The 13,751-nt window shown below is 41.6% G+C and overlaps 1 protein-coding gene and 1 long non-coding RNA gene across 14 annotated transcripts in view; one reads left to right on the top strand and one right to left on the bottom strand.

Annotated features, from left to right (window-relative positions):
* TPRG1 (tumor protein p63 regulated 1) overlaps positions 1 to 13,751 on the bottom strand; it is a 136,587-nt gene that overhangs the window by 40,675 nt on the left and 82,161 nt on the right. The window lies entirely within an intron of this gene.
* Positions 1 to 13,751, top strand: part of LOC140622189 (uncharacterized) — a 55,578-nt gene that overhangs the window by 35,202 nt on the left and 6,625 nt on the right. The window contains exons 3-5 of one of the 11 annotated variants that reach the window (XR_012021923.1): positions 6,747 to 6,873; positions 12,575 to 12,656; positions 13,406 to 13,549. This is a non-coding gene — a long non-coding RNA (uncharacterized lncRNA). Of the gene's footprint in view, positions 1 to 6,746; positions 6,874 to 12,509; positions 12,679 to 13,405; positions 13,550 to 13,751 lie in introns of all 11 variants that reach the window. The other 10 variants (XR_012021924.1, XR_012021922.1, XR_012021927.1 and 7 more) reach the window with 10 other exon arrangements.

The following is a 13,751-nucleotide window of genomic DNA, read 5'->3' as shown; positions in this document are numbered from 1 at the left end:
CACGTTACTTTCTTTCATGGTAGTGAGGTGGCTAGAGCTACACCAGGTCTCACATGTAGACCTAGCAATGCAGAGCCCTTTCTTCCCCCCTCCCCCCCTTTTTTTTTCTTTTTAATCGATGAAGAAAATTTTTCCCTGAAGTTCCTTAACAGACTCTCACTTAAGCGAAAAGCAGTTTTGCTTAATGGTTAGGAGCATGGGCTTTGGGGCCAGGCTCCTGGGTTTGAACACAGCTCTCCCACGTATTAGCTGTGTTTCCACGGACCTGTTACTTAACCTCTCTGGTCTTCAGTTTCCTCATTTGTGAAATGAAGTTAATGATATTTACCTTGTAGGAGGTTAACTGAATTAATGTATATAAAGAGCTTATGACAGCATCTGGCTCATAGTAAATCCTATTACATGTTAGCTAATGAGCTTGAACTAGCTTACACTTATGCCTGAAGCATTAACTGACAAGGAAGAGAGCTTAACCAATCATTCATCTCTTGGGGCTGGAAATCCACCTTCCCTGAATCACGTGACTTCTCAGAGGACAGTTGATACATAAATAAAGCTAGATCTGTTTAGAACGGAGAGAGGGAGGGGGTACTTGGTTATTGGGCAGGCAACAACATTGGCTACTACATGTATTAAAGCCATGAATCCTTATGATAGCCCTGAGATGCAGAGAGCATCATCCTCATATTACAGAGAAAAACCCAAGGCTCAAAGGGATGAACTTGCCTAAGGTAATAGAAATAGCATTGGGCAGCCCAGGTGGCTCAGTGGTTTAGCGTCACCTTCAGCCCAGGGCCTGATCCTGGAGACCCAGGATCAAGTCCCACGTCAGGCTCCCTGCATGGAGCCTGCTTCTCCCTCTCTCCCTGTCTCTCTCTCTCTCTCTCTCTCTCATGAATAAATAAATAAAATCCTAAAAAAAAAAAAAAAAATAGCAATGGTAAGGTTAGTCCTTTTTTGTTTTGTTTTGTTTTGTTTTAAGGTTAGTCCTTTAAACCAGAAACCAGAATGTTTGCCAGTCCTATGCTAGTTTCACTTAGTGGAAGATGCAAGGCTTTTCTGAATCTCTATTAGCATAGCTTTCCTTTAGCCCTCTGGAGGCATATGCAGAAAGATTTATGCTTGTCTCTATGCTACAGGTTAGGGGAAGGAAAGATAAAAGGAAGTGGTTAAGAGGATCTAAAGGTTCTCTAGTTCTCAGTATTAATACATGCATTTAAATGAACTGTGTCTCCTCTTATTCACAACACTCATACTTAAAAAAAAAAATCTTCTGGGACACCTGAGTGGCTCAGTCGGCTAAGCCTCTGCCTTCAGCTCAGATCAGGATCTCTGGGTCCTGGGATCCAGCCCCATGTCGTCTGTCCTCTGTCGGGTTCCCTGCTCAGCGGGAGTCAGCTTGTCCCTCTGCCTTGCCCACCCTTGCTCATGTTTACACGATCTCTCTCTTTTTCTCAAATAAATAAATAAAATCTTAAAAAAAAATAAAATCTCCTACACTCTGCGAGGCTGGAGGGACAAAGCTAAGAAAGACCCAGTTCATGATCTGAAATATCTTTTAGTGGAGCATGGTGATAGTCTGTGAAGGGCTGATGCTGATATGGGATTCTTGTTAACAGCAAAACCCCTGAAGAGCAGAAGAGAGGTGTAATAGCATCACTACCCCTCCTGTCCTCTGCAATAGGAATCTTACCTAACACCAGAGATAACAGAAAGTGGTTACAGAGCCAGCTCAGAAATCTTCCAGATAACAACCCATGGTCTACCAGAATATTCTAACTCCTTGTTTAGAAGCCTCTATCTTTTCCTCTAATTTCTTTGCTTATCTGAAGGACTGGATCCAGTTTACCTTTCATTCATATGTCTCCTTCTGTAACTTTCTTTAGACACCTCAGTAGAGAGGGAATCACCTCTCTGTACTGTTTCATCCAAAGTCACAATCTACAGGTTGATAATGATACTCTAGATACAACATGGAGCCGTCATCAGGGATTCTGCTTCTGTGTGATGAATCAGCTTATGTGGGTTCTCCTGCAAAGCAGGTGACTTTCTTCAGTTTGGTTTTGGTTTAGGGAGGCTTTTCAGACTACCTTTCACTGAGGGCCTACTACGTGTCAGACTTTGTATTAAATACTTCACATGTGGCATCTAGTTTCATCTTCACAGTAACCCCTGAGACAAGAAAAATTGTGCCCATTTTACAGATGAGGAAAATAAAACTCAGGGAGGCTAAATACAAGTTACATAAGTTACCAAGAATTGTTCCAAACAGAAATGTAAATCTATTTAACTATAGAAGCAATGCTCTTAGCCACCTGGCTATGCCTTTCTGCATCCTAATCATATTGCAAAATATATTAGAGAACATTCTAAATTTCTGAAATCCATGCATTTACCATGTGTGCCCTCTGCCTTCAACTGAATCATACACAGGAATGTTAAACAGGACAGAACAGGGCCCTTGCTATAAGCTGCCAAGCTCTGTCCTCCAGTATGTTAGCTGTCCACCCTCTGGGGCAGGGATTGGCAAAGGAGGGTGTGTGGCCAAATCTGGCCCACTGCCTGTTAGTAATAAACAAACAACAAACAAACAAACTTACTTTACTGGAACACAGTTGCATCCATTCATTTACATATTTTCTCTTTTTTTAAGATTTTATTAATTTTTTCATGAGAGACACACACACACACAGAGAGAGAGAGAGAGAGAGAGGCAGAGACATAGGTAGAGGGAGAAGCAGGCTCCATGCAAGAAGCCCGATGTGGAACTCGATCCCGGGACTCTAGGATCACACCCTTGGCCAAAGGCACATGCTCAACTGCTGAGCCACCCAGGTGTCCCACACTTATGTGTTTTCTGTGGTTGCTTTTACTCGGAAACAGCAGAATTGAGCAGCTGTGATAGATACTGTATGGTCCATAGAGTCAAATACTTTGACCATAAATACTTATCCTTTATTCCTTTACAGAAAAGGTTTGCTGCTCTCTGGTCTAGGATATACCTGACCTCAAATACAGCCTAAAAAGTTTTAACTTGTGGCACTTTATTACTTTATATTTTGTACAGATTTCCTAAGATCACTGGACATAAGTGCTAGGCACTTTTCTCCTTCCATAAGATCCATAGATCCATATCCAACCTTAATTAATGAGCACAGGGTCTAGTGAGATGGAGAGAAACAGGCACTGTTCGTGGCATCATTTACCACGGTACTGAGAGGAGACATTATCGGTCTAGATGAGCAGGCTACTCCGTTTATATATTAATCTGCTTCCGAGCACCAGCTTCCAGCACCCCACACTAGCCTACAAGACCCAGTGCCATGATAGTCCAGACTTCTTCTGACCTCTGGACCCCTACTGTTCTGTTCTTTCCCCATCCAGGGAAGTGGTCATCATTATCCAAATGCTCATTTGGGAACACTCAAACAGGTTAGCCAGGCAATAGATTACCATGCCCTTCACTGCTCCTGAGCCTTGGGGTCATAGTACCTTTTTTAAAAAGGATTTTATGTATTTGTTTTTATTTGAGAGAGAGCAGGAGGAGGGGCAGAAGGAGAGGGAGAGAATCCCAAACAAGCTCCATGCTGAGAGCAGAGCCTGATGTGGGGCTTGACTCGGGGCTTGATCTCATGAACTCAAGATCACAACTAGAGCTGAAACCAAGAGTCAGAGGCTCAACTGACTCAGCCATGCAGGCACCCCTCACTGCACTGCAGGATTTAAGTGGATGTCCTCTCTGAAGAGTGTTAGTTAGCCAGGACACATACACAGTGTGAGAAAGCACATGCTCACAGACCTGAAGCATGTGAATAGATATGAAGATTTAGGCTTTTTGTGGCTGCAGATGCAGAGAAAGCATTGATGAAGCAGATTTGGCAAAATAGGAGAAGCTTCTGAGAGTTGTAGCTCAATAAAAAATAAAACAGGCTGCCTGAGGAGGTAGTGAGTTCCCCATCTCTGAGAATGTCGGAGCTGATACCACTTTCCCCTTCACTAGGGAATGCGATAGTGATTCTAACATAGAATGTGGAATTAGACAAGTGGAACTGAAAAATATGTTCTAGTTCATGCACTGATGCTACCTATGCTGCTCAATAGGGCTGTTCTTTTTTAAGATTTTATTTATTTATTTGAGAGGGAAAGAGAGGGCACGGAGCAAGAGGGAGAGGGACAAGAAGACTCCCTGCTGAGCATGGAGCCTGATGCAGGGTTCAATCCCTGGAGCCTGAGATCATGACCTGAGCTGAAGGTAGACGCTTAACCAACTGAGTCATCCAGGTGGCCCTCAATAGGGCTGTTCTGAAGTTACCTATACTGTACATCACTTTCCATAACTGACCTCCCTACTTTATTAATTGGCATTCAGTACTTCAAAACCATACACTTTCATTTAGTCTTCTCTATACTATACACTGGCCAAACGTGCTGACTGCAGAGTCCTACTGAGTGGTATATTTTGAGTTTGGGAGGCTTGAGTCACAAATGAAAAACCACATTTCAAAAGAACTGCTTCAGTAGAGTAGAGCTGTGTTATATTCCCATTCATAACTTCCTCCTACTACCCTCATTCTTTTCCCCACTGAACTATCAGATTGCTCAAATCAAGATTTCTCTTTACTTTGAGTGTACTGTTTTCTGATACGTGTATGGGGTCTTGAAATTCCCCCAGGATCTTGGGGTATGGAGTGTTGTGTGTGCATTTGTATGTGTTTACAGTGCCCCTTTGTAGCTGGAGAATTATATCTGGGGCAAATGCAGCATAGGGACTTATCCCCATCTCATACTCCATGCCTTAAAAGTCCTCGGAGGGCTGGAGATTATAGAGGAAGCTGCCTTGGTTGGGCAGAGTGCCACAAGGCTACATGTTTCACACAGACCTCTTGTTCCATGTTATTTCCTCTCTACCCTTCTGTTGCCAAACCACCAAGTTCAGCTAATTCCTCCCCAAGCAGCATCTCACCCAGTGCTGCAATTACAATGGAGACAGAAATGGAGCTGGAAGGGAAGTAATAAGGAGGCAAAGAGAAGAGACCACCATGATTCTTCCCAATAGCATTTGGGGTCATTTAAAAAAATATATATATATATATATAGTCCAATAACCACCAAATTTATCTACTAAAAGAAAGGGAGGAGAAATGAAAAGTAGGTATTTTGACAAAACCACACCTCTGTTGGTCCCTTCCTAAGGAACCAGCTTGCTAAAGGGACATGTGTATGTTCCAAGATGAGTGTCAAAGCAGTCATCCTAAGTAATTCCAAGGTAGAGTCAAGAGTCCATAGTCAAGCCAAGGAAGAGTCTAAGAATTCTTAACAATGTCTGGTTTTACCCTTTACAGTTCATACACATGACCTTTTTGTCTTAGACATCAATACTTCAAAGTGTGCTTGAGGCAATATTTAGACACTAGTCCTGTGGCCTTGATTTTTTCAGGAGAGAAAAGAGAGAAATTATGGCATCATAGCCTAAGAAATTTTGCTCATTGCCCAGTTTTATGGAGGTTTGCTTATTCTGCTCTCTAGCAGTGACTTAACATCAAATTCCACACATTTCCCATGAAACCAGCTTCTCCTGACTGCTGCATCCCTACCAATCCCTCTCCTCGCCTCTCAGACTTCCAGCAGTACCCATTCAGCTCCTGTTCTCCAGTTCTCCCACTTCAGCAGTTCCCTGCCTCAACCCCCTTTCCAGCATCAAATGGAGAACTGCAGATGCTGTCTCTTCCATAGGTCACCCTCTCTTCATCTTCACAGTCATTTCAACAGCTCACCCTCCCTTTCTCTTTCCCATGCAGCTGTTTCAGCCACCTAACAGGTCTCCCACTCTCTACCATCTTCCCCCCAGAATCTCCCCTCCCAGTGCACCCGTGTTAGCAATCACACAAACCGTGGCAGGGTCTTCCTGGGCCAGTGCTTCACATTTATTTCCCCCTCAACAGCCCTTATCTCATGCTTGAGGTCCACTTCCCTGAAGCAACTTTCCATGATCCCCTACTTATCTGAGCAAGATGCCCCCGCAGTATGTGTAACTATATTAATTATATTTGCCTCTCCTCCCACCCCGAAATGAAGACTTTGAAATATGAGATTGTCTCTCTTTTTTTTTTTTTTTTTTTTTTTGAGTTCTCAACAGTTTACATGTCCAACCAGGAGAGAGCATGTAAAAAAAAAATCTCTAAATAGATACACATTCTCATTTAAAATTCAACAGTAGCTTCATTGAGACCAAGAAAGTACAAGCATTTTGCAATGGCATTCAAAGCCTCCCTTCTTCATCTGGTCCCATTTTAGCCTTATTGTCCACTCTGCCTTCATTGTATACTCAAGCAAAACTATACCTTACTCACTATTCTCTGTTTTCCCTGCTCTTTTCTGACCATATGGCTTTATTTTGCTTTACCTTCTATATGGACCACCCTTTACCTCTAACTTATTCTTTCCATCCTAACTCCCACTGATACCTTGGTTCCATCCTTCAAAGACCATGTAATACACTCCTATTTTTATGTTTCTCAGATGTAGCTACAAATTTATGAATATCCTCTCTCATATCACCTCCACTGAGATGGCATAACCTTATTGCAACTTAAAGCACAACTCTCCAGATACTTAACCTATCTCTGCTGTTAGAATGTGCACTCTTTACAGTAGGGACTGTGTCACTTAGCTCTATATGACTACAACACCTAACATAGTGATGTGTGCATTTTTGCACCCACTGACTGCTTCCTTCATTTGAACAGATTGTTTGAACCTGGCTTGAAATATTGCCTTTATGCATGCTGTTTGGTGCCTGAGCCAAGCTGTCAAGTAGCAGCTTGATCTGCAAGAGCTCCGTTAAAGAGGAAAATGCCTCAGACCTCCCTACAGGTGATGCATTTTCTGTTCTCTTCTTTCTGGACCAATCAAAAGGTACAAATATGTGTAGTGCCCTAACTTAATAAATATTTCATAAATTAGTGGTTTTGTAGATTATAATTATTACAGTCAATTATGACTTCACTTGTACACATATATCAAAATTCACTAAATTCCTAAGATATGCTTTTGGGAAAACTCAGTGACTACTATTTGTTTTAGAAAAAGCACCGATCAAAATTAAAGTAAGAGTTGAGACCTATGCGTATGCTTTCAAATATGCTCAAAATCACCAACTTTCCACATTTTTTTTAAGTTGGTGAGGAATTTTTATTGCCAAGTTGAGGGACAAGCCTCATTTACTTTAGTCTAGGAAAAAGAGAGGAGCTGGCAAATCCTGGGGATTTCTTTGCAAAAATTTGAATCAATGATGAAAGCTTACTGAAATTAACTCAGAAAATCTCTACCCTGACATCATGGTTTTAGAGAATTCTCAGTGCTACTACCTGGGCCCCATGCCTCCATTACAACTCTCCTCACCACTCGCATGAGAGTCATTCAAAATCCAAAAATCAGCAAGTCCACTGTCCTATCAAGTCCATGTACTGATTTAAGTTCTGTATAATATAGAAACTCCCAAGAGATATTGGTATTGACCTTGAAATTTATCCAGACAGGCTGAACAAAGGGCAATTACATTTTTTCCTATTCCAAGGAAAATAATATTTTGTGTAACAGCACTTGGAGACTGGATTCTATATCCCATCATTAAGGGATTTCCCTCCAGTGACTGTGAGATGCCCCATTCACCCAATATTTTCACTTCACTTTAGCTCCAAGAAAGTTATCAGAGCTTGGCTGAAGCAGGTGGGAGTAATGCCTATCTCAGTTCTAACAGACTCCTCAGACCTCTGAGTCTGAGCCATTAACTCTTTCTCTAAAAATCTCTCCAAGGATCAGTGAAAAAAAATCGAAGTGCATAAATTTAAAAAATAAAGGATTTAAGGTATCAAGGCACTTGGGGTACAAAATAACCTGTCACCAGGCCATTTTCAACATACATTTTTTTTCACTGGCTGCCAGACAAACACAACATTATTTCCACATAGGAGTGGGCAGGCACTGCCTTAGTCATCTTTTTTGTGCTGGTCAATGGAAAGATCCCAGGGGCAACTTCCAATTTGCCTGGGCACGTCTAGAATTTCTGTGGGTTTCTCTAAGTGTGCTTTTAATTTAATGATTGCCGAAAACATCTTCAGCACAAGCTAAGGGTCACCCCCAATACAGTCCATAGCATGGAAGAGAGAGCTCAGAGTGATTTGATAAGGCCCAGGTGCAGGGAAAAGTAAGTACTAATTGTCTACGCTAGGCTGACCAGTGATGAATAGAAATAAAGAAAGGGAAATAACCTGTCATCTGAAGGCTAGGCCAGATTCATCAGATAAATGCATCAGCTGTTTGTTTTAAAATGTCAAGGACGAATAACATGAAAGGATGCTATTTACACCATCTACTATGGGGAATGAATTGATTTATTCAATGTCTCATAGGGATGATGGCAGCAAAACTGGGATTAGAACTCAAGTCTCTTGAGTTTTTCTGTGGTTCCAAAATTACACTGCCTGTCACCTTAGAGGTACAGTTAGCCTAAGGAGGATAGAGGTGAAGGAAGACATGAAAACTTGATTTTCAAACCCTTTAGGGGACCTTTCTTGCTCCCTTATGTAAGAAGAACTCCTCTGTGCCCCTCAGTACTCTATGTTGACGCATAACAGCACCTGTCACAACATACTATGACTGATATTTTACTTGTCTATCTCTCCAACCACACTACAAGCCTTTGAAACAAAAGATGGCTTAGTTTACCTCTCCAGAGCTCAGCACCGTGTTTGATGTAGAGCAGGAACTAAAAAGTAGTTAAATTAATGAACTGACTCTTAATTCTGTGCAGCTACAGTGAAAAATAGTAGGACCAATAGATAACCGCTTCAAGAAGAGCTTATTTCAACTCAACACAGGAAACATCTTTCTTACCAGAGCTTCCCAAAAGTAGTACAGGCAAGGCAAGGAAGTAGTGAATTCTCTCTTACCAGAAGCCTGCAAACAGAGGTTGGATAACCATCTGTCAGAGTTATTGGAGAGAAGAAACTTGCTTTGGGTGGTCTCCAATGTAGTGATTCTAGGACTGTTCCATTCCAGCCTCCAGGTCTCAGGACTTACCTGAGAGAAGAGTCTCTAGCGCCACCTTCCTGTAACCTGGGGTACTTTATAAAGGTCTATCCCCTAGAGCTGACTCACTGTTTCTACTTGGTATTGAGCCTCTATAGTTAAAGAGCAAAATCAAACGAATTCAAGCAAAAACGCTGAATTTAGTAGCAGAGGTCTCTGGCTGGGAAGTCAACTTAATCTTCCACTACAGAGTTGATTTGAGTTAGAAGAATGGCTCATGCTCCGACCCCACTAGAAGCATGAAAGTTGTAATAAACAGGGGGTCTCAATACACGCTAGTAGAAAAAAACATAGACAAATCAAATCTGAAAACTGATCAAAACTACATAGATCACCTAAACTAAAATGCTCTCATTTAGGCCTCAAAGGGAGACATCTATAACCACATTGCTAGAGCCTGGTAGAGTTGGCACAAAATCCCGCTGATTACAAGGCCAGAATTCTTTTCATTACCCAATGCTGTGAAGCCCACTATAATATAACACTTAATTATACAGGTTCAGGAATACAAGTCAAAGCAGATCCCAAATGTAATAATAGATGCTAAAACTACATATGGGAAAAGCATGCTATAACATGGTTAACCTATGACGTAAATAAATTATAAAGGGATTGATTGCACTGTATTTTTCCCATCAAAGGCTGAGCTGTACTCCTCTATCATGCAGGTCATCTGTGCTGTAAACTCTAAGACACATGATTTCATTAAAATACAAAGCAAATGAGGGTCATTGGGGCATCAGGGTGGATAGGAAAGGCAAAGTATATAAGCCCTACATGAGACTTTTGAATATACGACCTCATTTAGACCATCCAACTACTGGGCAAAATAGTTATAATTATCTCTATTTTTAAAGATGAGACTGGAGCTCAGAGACATCAAGTGTTTAACCTGTGGTTAAACTACCAGTAAATGACAGAGTCAGGATTCAAATCCACATTTGTTCGGTTCCCAAGCCCAAGCTCCTCCCCAAGGTATCGGTACACCTGAGCTGTCCGTGGCTCTGTAAATGAGTTTGGCTTCACATAAGAAACTTCCCCTCTTTGGGTCTTAGGTAATCTCAAAGGTCTATTCTAGTTATAGAAGTTCTCTGACGCAACCTCAAATATCCAAGATTTGAAGTGAAGTTCTTATATTATGTTCCATCCAAAAATAAATAACGTAAAACATAAGCAGGCACAATATCCTCAATGTCTAGATTGCTTTCTTTTCTATTTTCTGCTCTGGCACATTTAGCTAGATTTGTCTGAGTGTTGGCACCAAACGAGGACCTTCAGTAAAGACACAATATATTCACAGTTTCTTTATGCTCATGATGTGCAAGCTTAAGTGAGGCATTTACTGTGTGCAGAGATCTATAAGCAGCTGCAGCTGAAACAGGCACCACCGTAAATGTAGGCAGCAATTAGCTTGGGCTGACAGTCAGACCATCGAGTCGGTGGGGACAGTCAACTCTGCGCATGAAGGCCTAACACTGTCCTTCTGCTTTTAAGCCTTCGGATCTTAGAGGACTTAGCATGTAGAGAAAGCAGCCTATCTCTTCCAGGTGCTGTGCTGTTGTGAAAATGTCCTAGCCTAGGGACAGGGAAACATTGCTTGGCACTATGTAGGATATACGGGGGACTTTGGTAAGATGGTTTCACCTTCAAGTGAGCCTCAGATTCTTCATTTACAAAATTTAAAATTAACCACCCTCCTGCATTTATTATGGGATGGTCTGTGTGTGCGTGTGTATCCAGATAAGGAGATAATAAGTACAGGGCCTGCAGGTTCTAGGACTCTAAAACACTGAGAACTGACATTTTTCTTTCCCTAGCCAAAATTTTGCCTGACACTTCCACCCCCCTTGATTTCCTCACCTCAACAACAGAGATGCAGTTTTTGTTGTAGGCTTTATCATCATCATCATCATTATTATTTTAGCAGTCCCATGGTGGGGAAAGCATGGGCTTTAGTGTGTTTGGTTTCATCCCAGATAAATCACTGGCCAGCTTCTCATTGCCTTGAGTATGTTAGTTAATCTTTCTCTTCTTTGGTTTCCCAATCAGTAAAATGGGGATAATAATACCTTGCTAGAGGTTATATTTGAATTCACAATGACATATTGAAAGAGCCTAATACAGTGTCTGGTCCACAGTGGCTGGTCAATGAATTGTAGTAGCTACCATAATTATTTACCACCCTTTCCAAATGGCCAGTGATGAACAATGGGAAAGGAAAGATGGCCTCCCACGCCTGCTCTCACCTATTCATCCCAACACTCACAGCCATTCTAGCTTTGTCACTCACTTGCTGTGGGAACCAGGACACACACTCAGTGCTAAATGAACATAGGAATCCTCCCACTTTGCCATTCTGCTTCTTCCATGGGCCATCACTTCAGCACTTCTGCTGCCACCCAGCAACTACCCGGGGGAACTGCATGAATTTCATACAAGTGAAATTGAATGAGATAGTTATTTAAAAAGTCTAAGAAGCAATGAGGGGAAACCTATCTTGAAAACTGCTTCCCCAGCAATAACAACCTATAAATGCGTGAGAGGTTAAATGCTAGGACTGGGTCAAATTTAAAACTCTTGACAGGTATAATTTCTATAAAGCCACTTGGAGCTTCTTATATGCTCAGTATATTATTACTATTATTTTTTTTTATTTTTAAGGTTTTATTTATTTATTCATGATAGACATAGAGAGAGAGAGAGGCAGAGACACAGGTAGAGGGAGAAGCAGGCTCCATGCAAGGAGCTCGATGCGGGACCTGATCCCGGGACTCCAGGATCATGCCCTGGGCCAAAGGCAGGTGCCAAACCACTGAGCCACCCAGGGATCCCCTATTATTACTATTATTATTTAAGGGTGGCCAGATAACAATTTCAAATTATAGAATTTTAGTTTTGAAAGACAACTGGAAGATCATATCCTATGTTTCCATTGCTCTACAGATGTCTTTAAAAAAAAAAAAAAATCCAGAGAAGAGAAGTGAGAAGTTCATTAATAGCCAGTGTAAAGGAGCTCATTTGTGGAAAGCCAAAACTCTAATTCCACATCTACTATCTGACGCTGAGGCTGTACTCCCTAGATGCTTCTAAAGAGCAGAGTCCCCATTTTCTGATGACATAAAGAGAACAACACCTAAAGACGCAGAGAGTCATAGATTTAGTCAATGAACAACCTCCATAGTCAATTAGCCATCTGTAAGTTCTCCTCTCAGTCTTGTCACTGGGGTCTGTAGCACAGTCCCCTGAGACGACAGGTTTTATCTCTACAACCAGGGAGACTGAACCAGACACAAAAATCCCTTCAAGCTCTAAAAGCCTGTTTCTTATCACTCACTCTCATTTGCTGAATTATCATAATGGCACCTTGGAAGATTTTAAACACATCAAAATTAACAGTTTTTTTTTCTGCAATAAATTAGAAGAAACAAATTCTGATCTCTGACTCTCTGCCAAGCGTCCCCAAGTTTCCATGTCATTCCTCCAGATGGGTTCCTGCTGAGACATACTACCCTCCATAGCCCTGGGGCTCATCCCAATCTGCTGAACCTGCCTGCTTCTTCTCATTTGTATGTAAGCTGGTACACGTGGGTAAGGTCTTTCCTTTCTAAGGTGATCTATTCGTCAGTGAACATTAGTGCCACCCCTAATGAAAAGGAGTCCAAGGGGCTAAAAACAAAAACAAAATAATATATATGGCTGGTGATTAAGATAGGATTCAGAACATCATGGGGAGAGTCACAGCATGTGACCCTGAGGTCACACGTTCTTATGGAAAATGTATGTTTAGGATGGTTCTTGACAGAAGGATCAAAAACACTGAACTTTGAGTCCGAAAGCTAGATTAATAGGCTTTTTATTTGTATTTTTGCCTTATGCCTTGCTTTTTTCTGTGTGTTTTCATTCGTGTTCTGTTCTGGGTTCTTTTCTTTAGAAAAACAAAACAAACAAAAAACCAACTGAGGATGTTAACTGGGGTATTTCTAAAGATAGATGATCCAAATATCAGTTCTAAGATTTAATTGCTGACTCTTCATAGTCTCATGTGGTGAAAATGGAAGAAAAATACATAAAATAAGAGAATTTTCCCCATTGAAAGAATAGAAAAGCTAAATTGCTGGGGCCTGAAAAGCTAACATCTAAATACGGATTACAAGGAAGAAGAACAAAGTCGAGTGCCCTGTGTTTGAAAGATCCAGATTCTCTAGTTTCCCAAGACTCTGGGCTTTGGATTCCAGCAAGGGTCTGGCTCTTTTGCAGAGAACCGATTTGTCTCTTTAAAGCCAAATCCCTGACTTGGATTCCATTTGTGTTTCAGAATTCTGCCATTATGCCACCAGAGACCCCAAGCACGTCCCCGAGAAATACAGTTCCTCTAAAACTGCTGAGCTTTCTTGTCGTTCAGAGCAACGGACTTTCATAGAACCTCAAACCCGATGCCCTCACGCTAAGTACATAGTAAGTAAGTACATGCAGAGTAAGTTTTGGGGTGGCTTTCAAGCGTTTCCCAGCAGGGATGGGATCCTGCCCTCTGCAGGAATTTCTAGGCAACTACTTCCCAAGGAGGTATTTCTCATTTAAATATATCCTCCTGGCAACCAAATATTTATCTAGAAGAAATTGGGAGTGGCCCTGTCCAATCAGGCACCTGGGTTCAGCCAATT

This window comes from Canis lupus, chromosome 31 (genome assembly GCF_048164855.1).
Source record: "Canis lupus baileyi chromosome 31, mCanLup2.hap1, whole genome shotgun sequence".
Taxonomy (NCBI): Eukaryota; Metazoa; Chordata; class Mammalia; order Carnivora; family Canidae; genus Canis; species Canis lupus.
The sequence above is the reverse complement of the archived record's forward strand: the minus strand, read 5'-3'. Positions and strand labels throughout refer to the sequence as shown.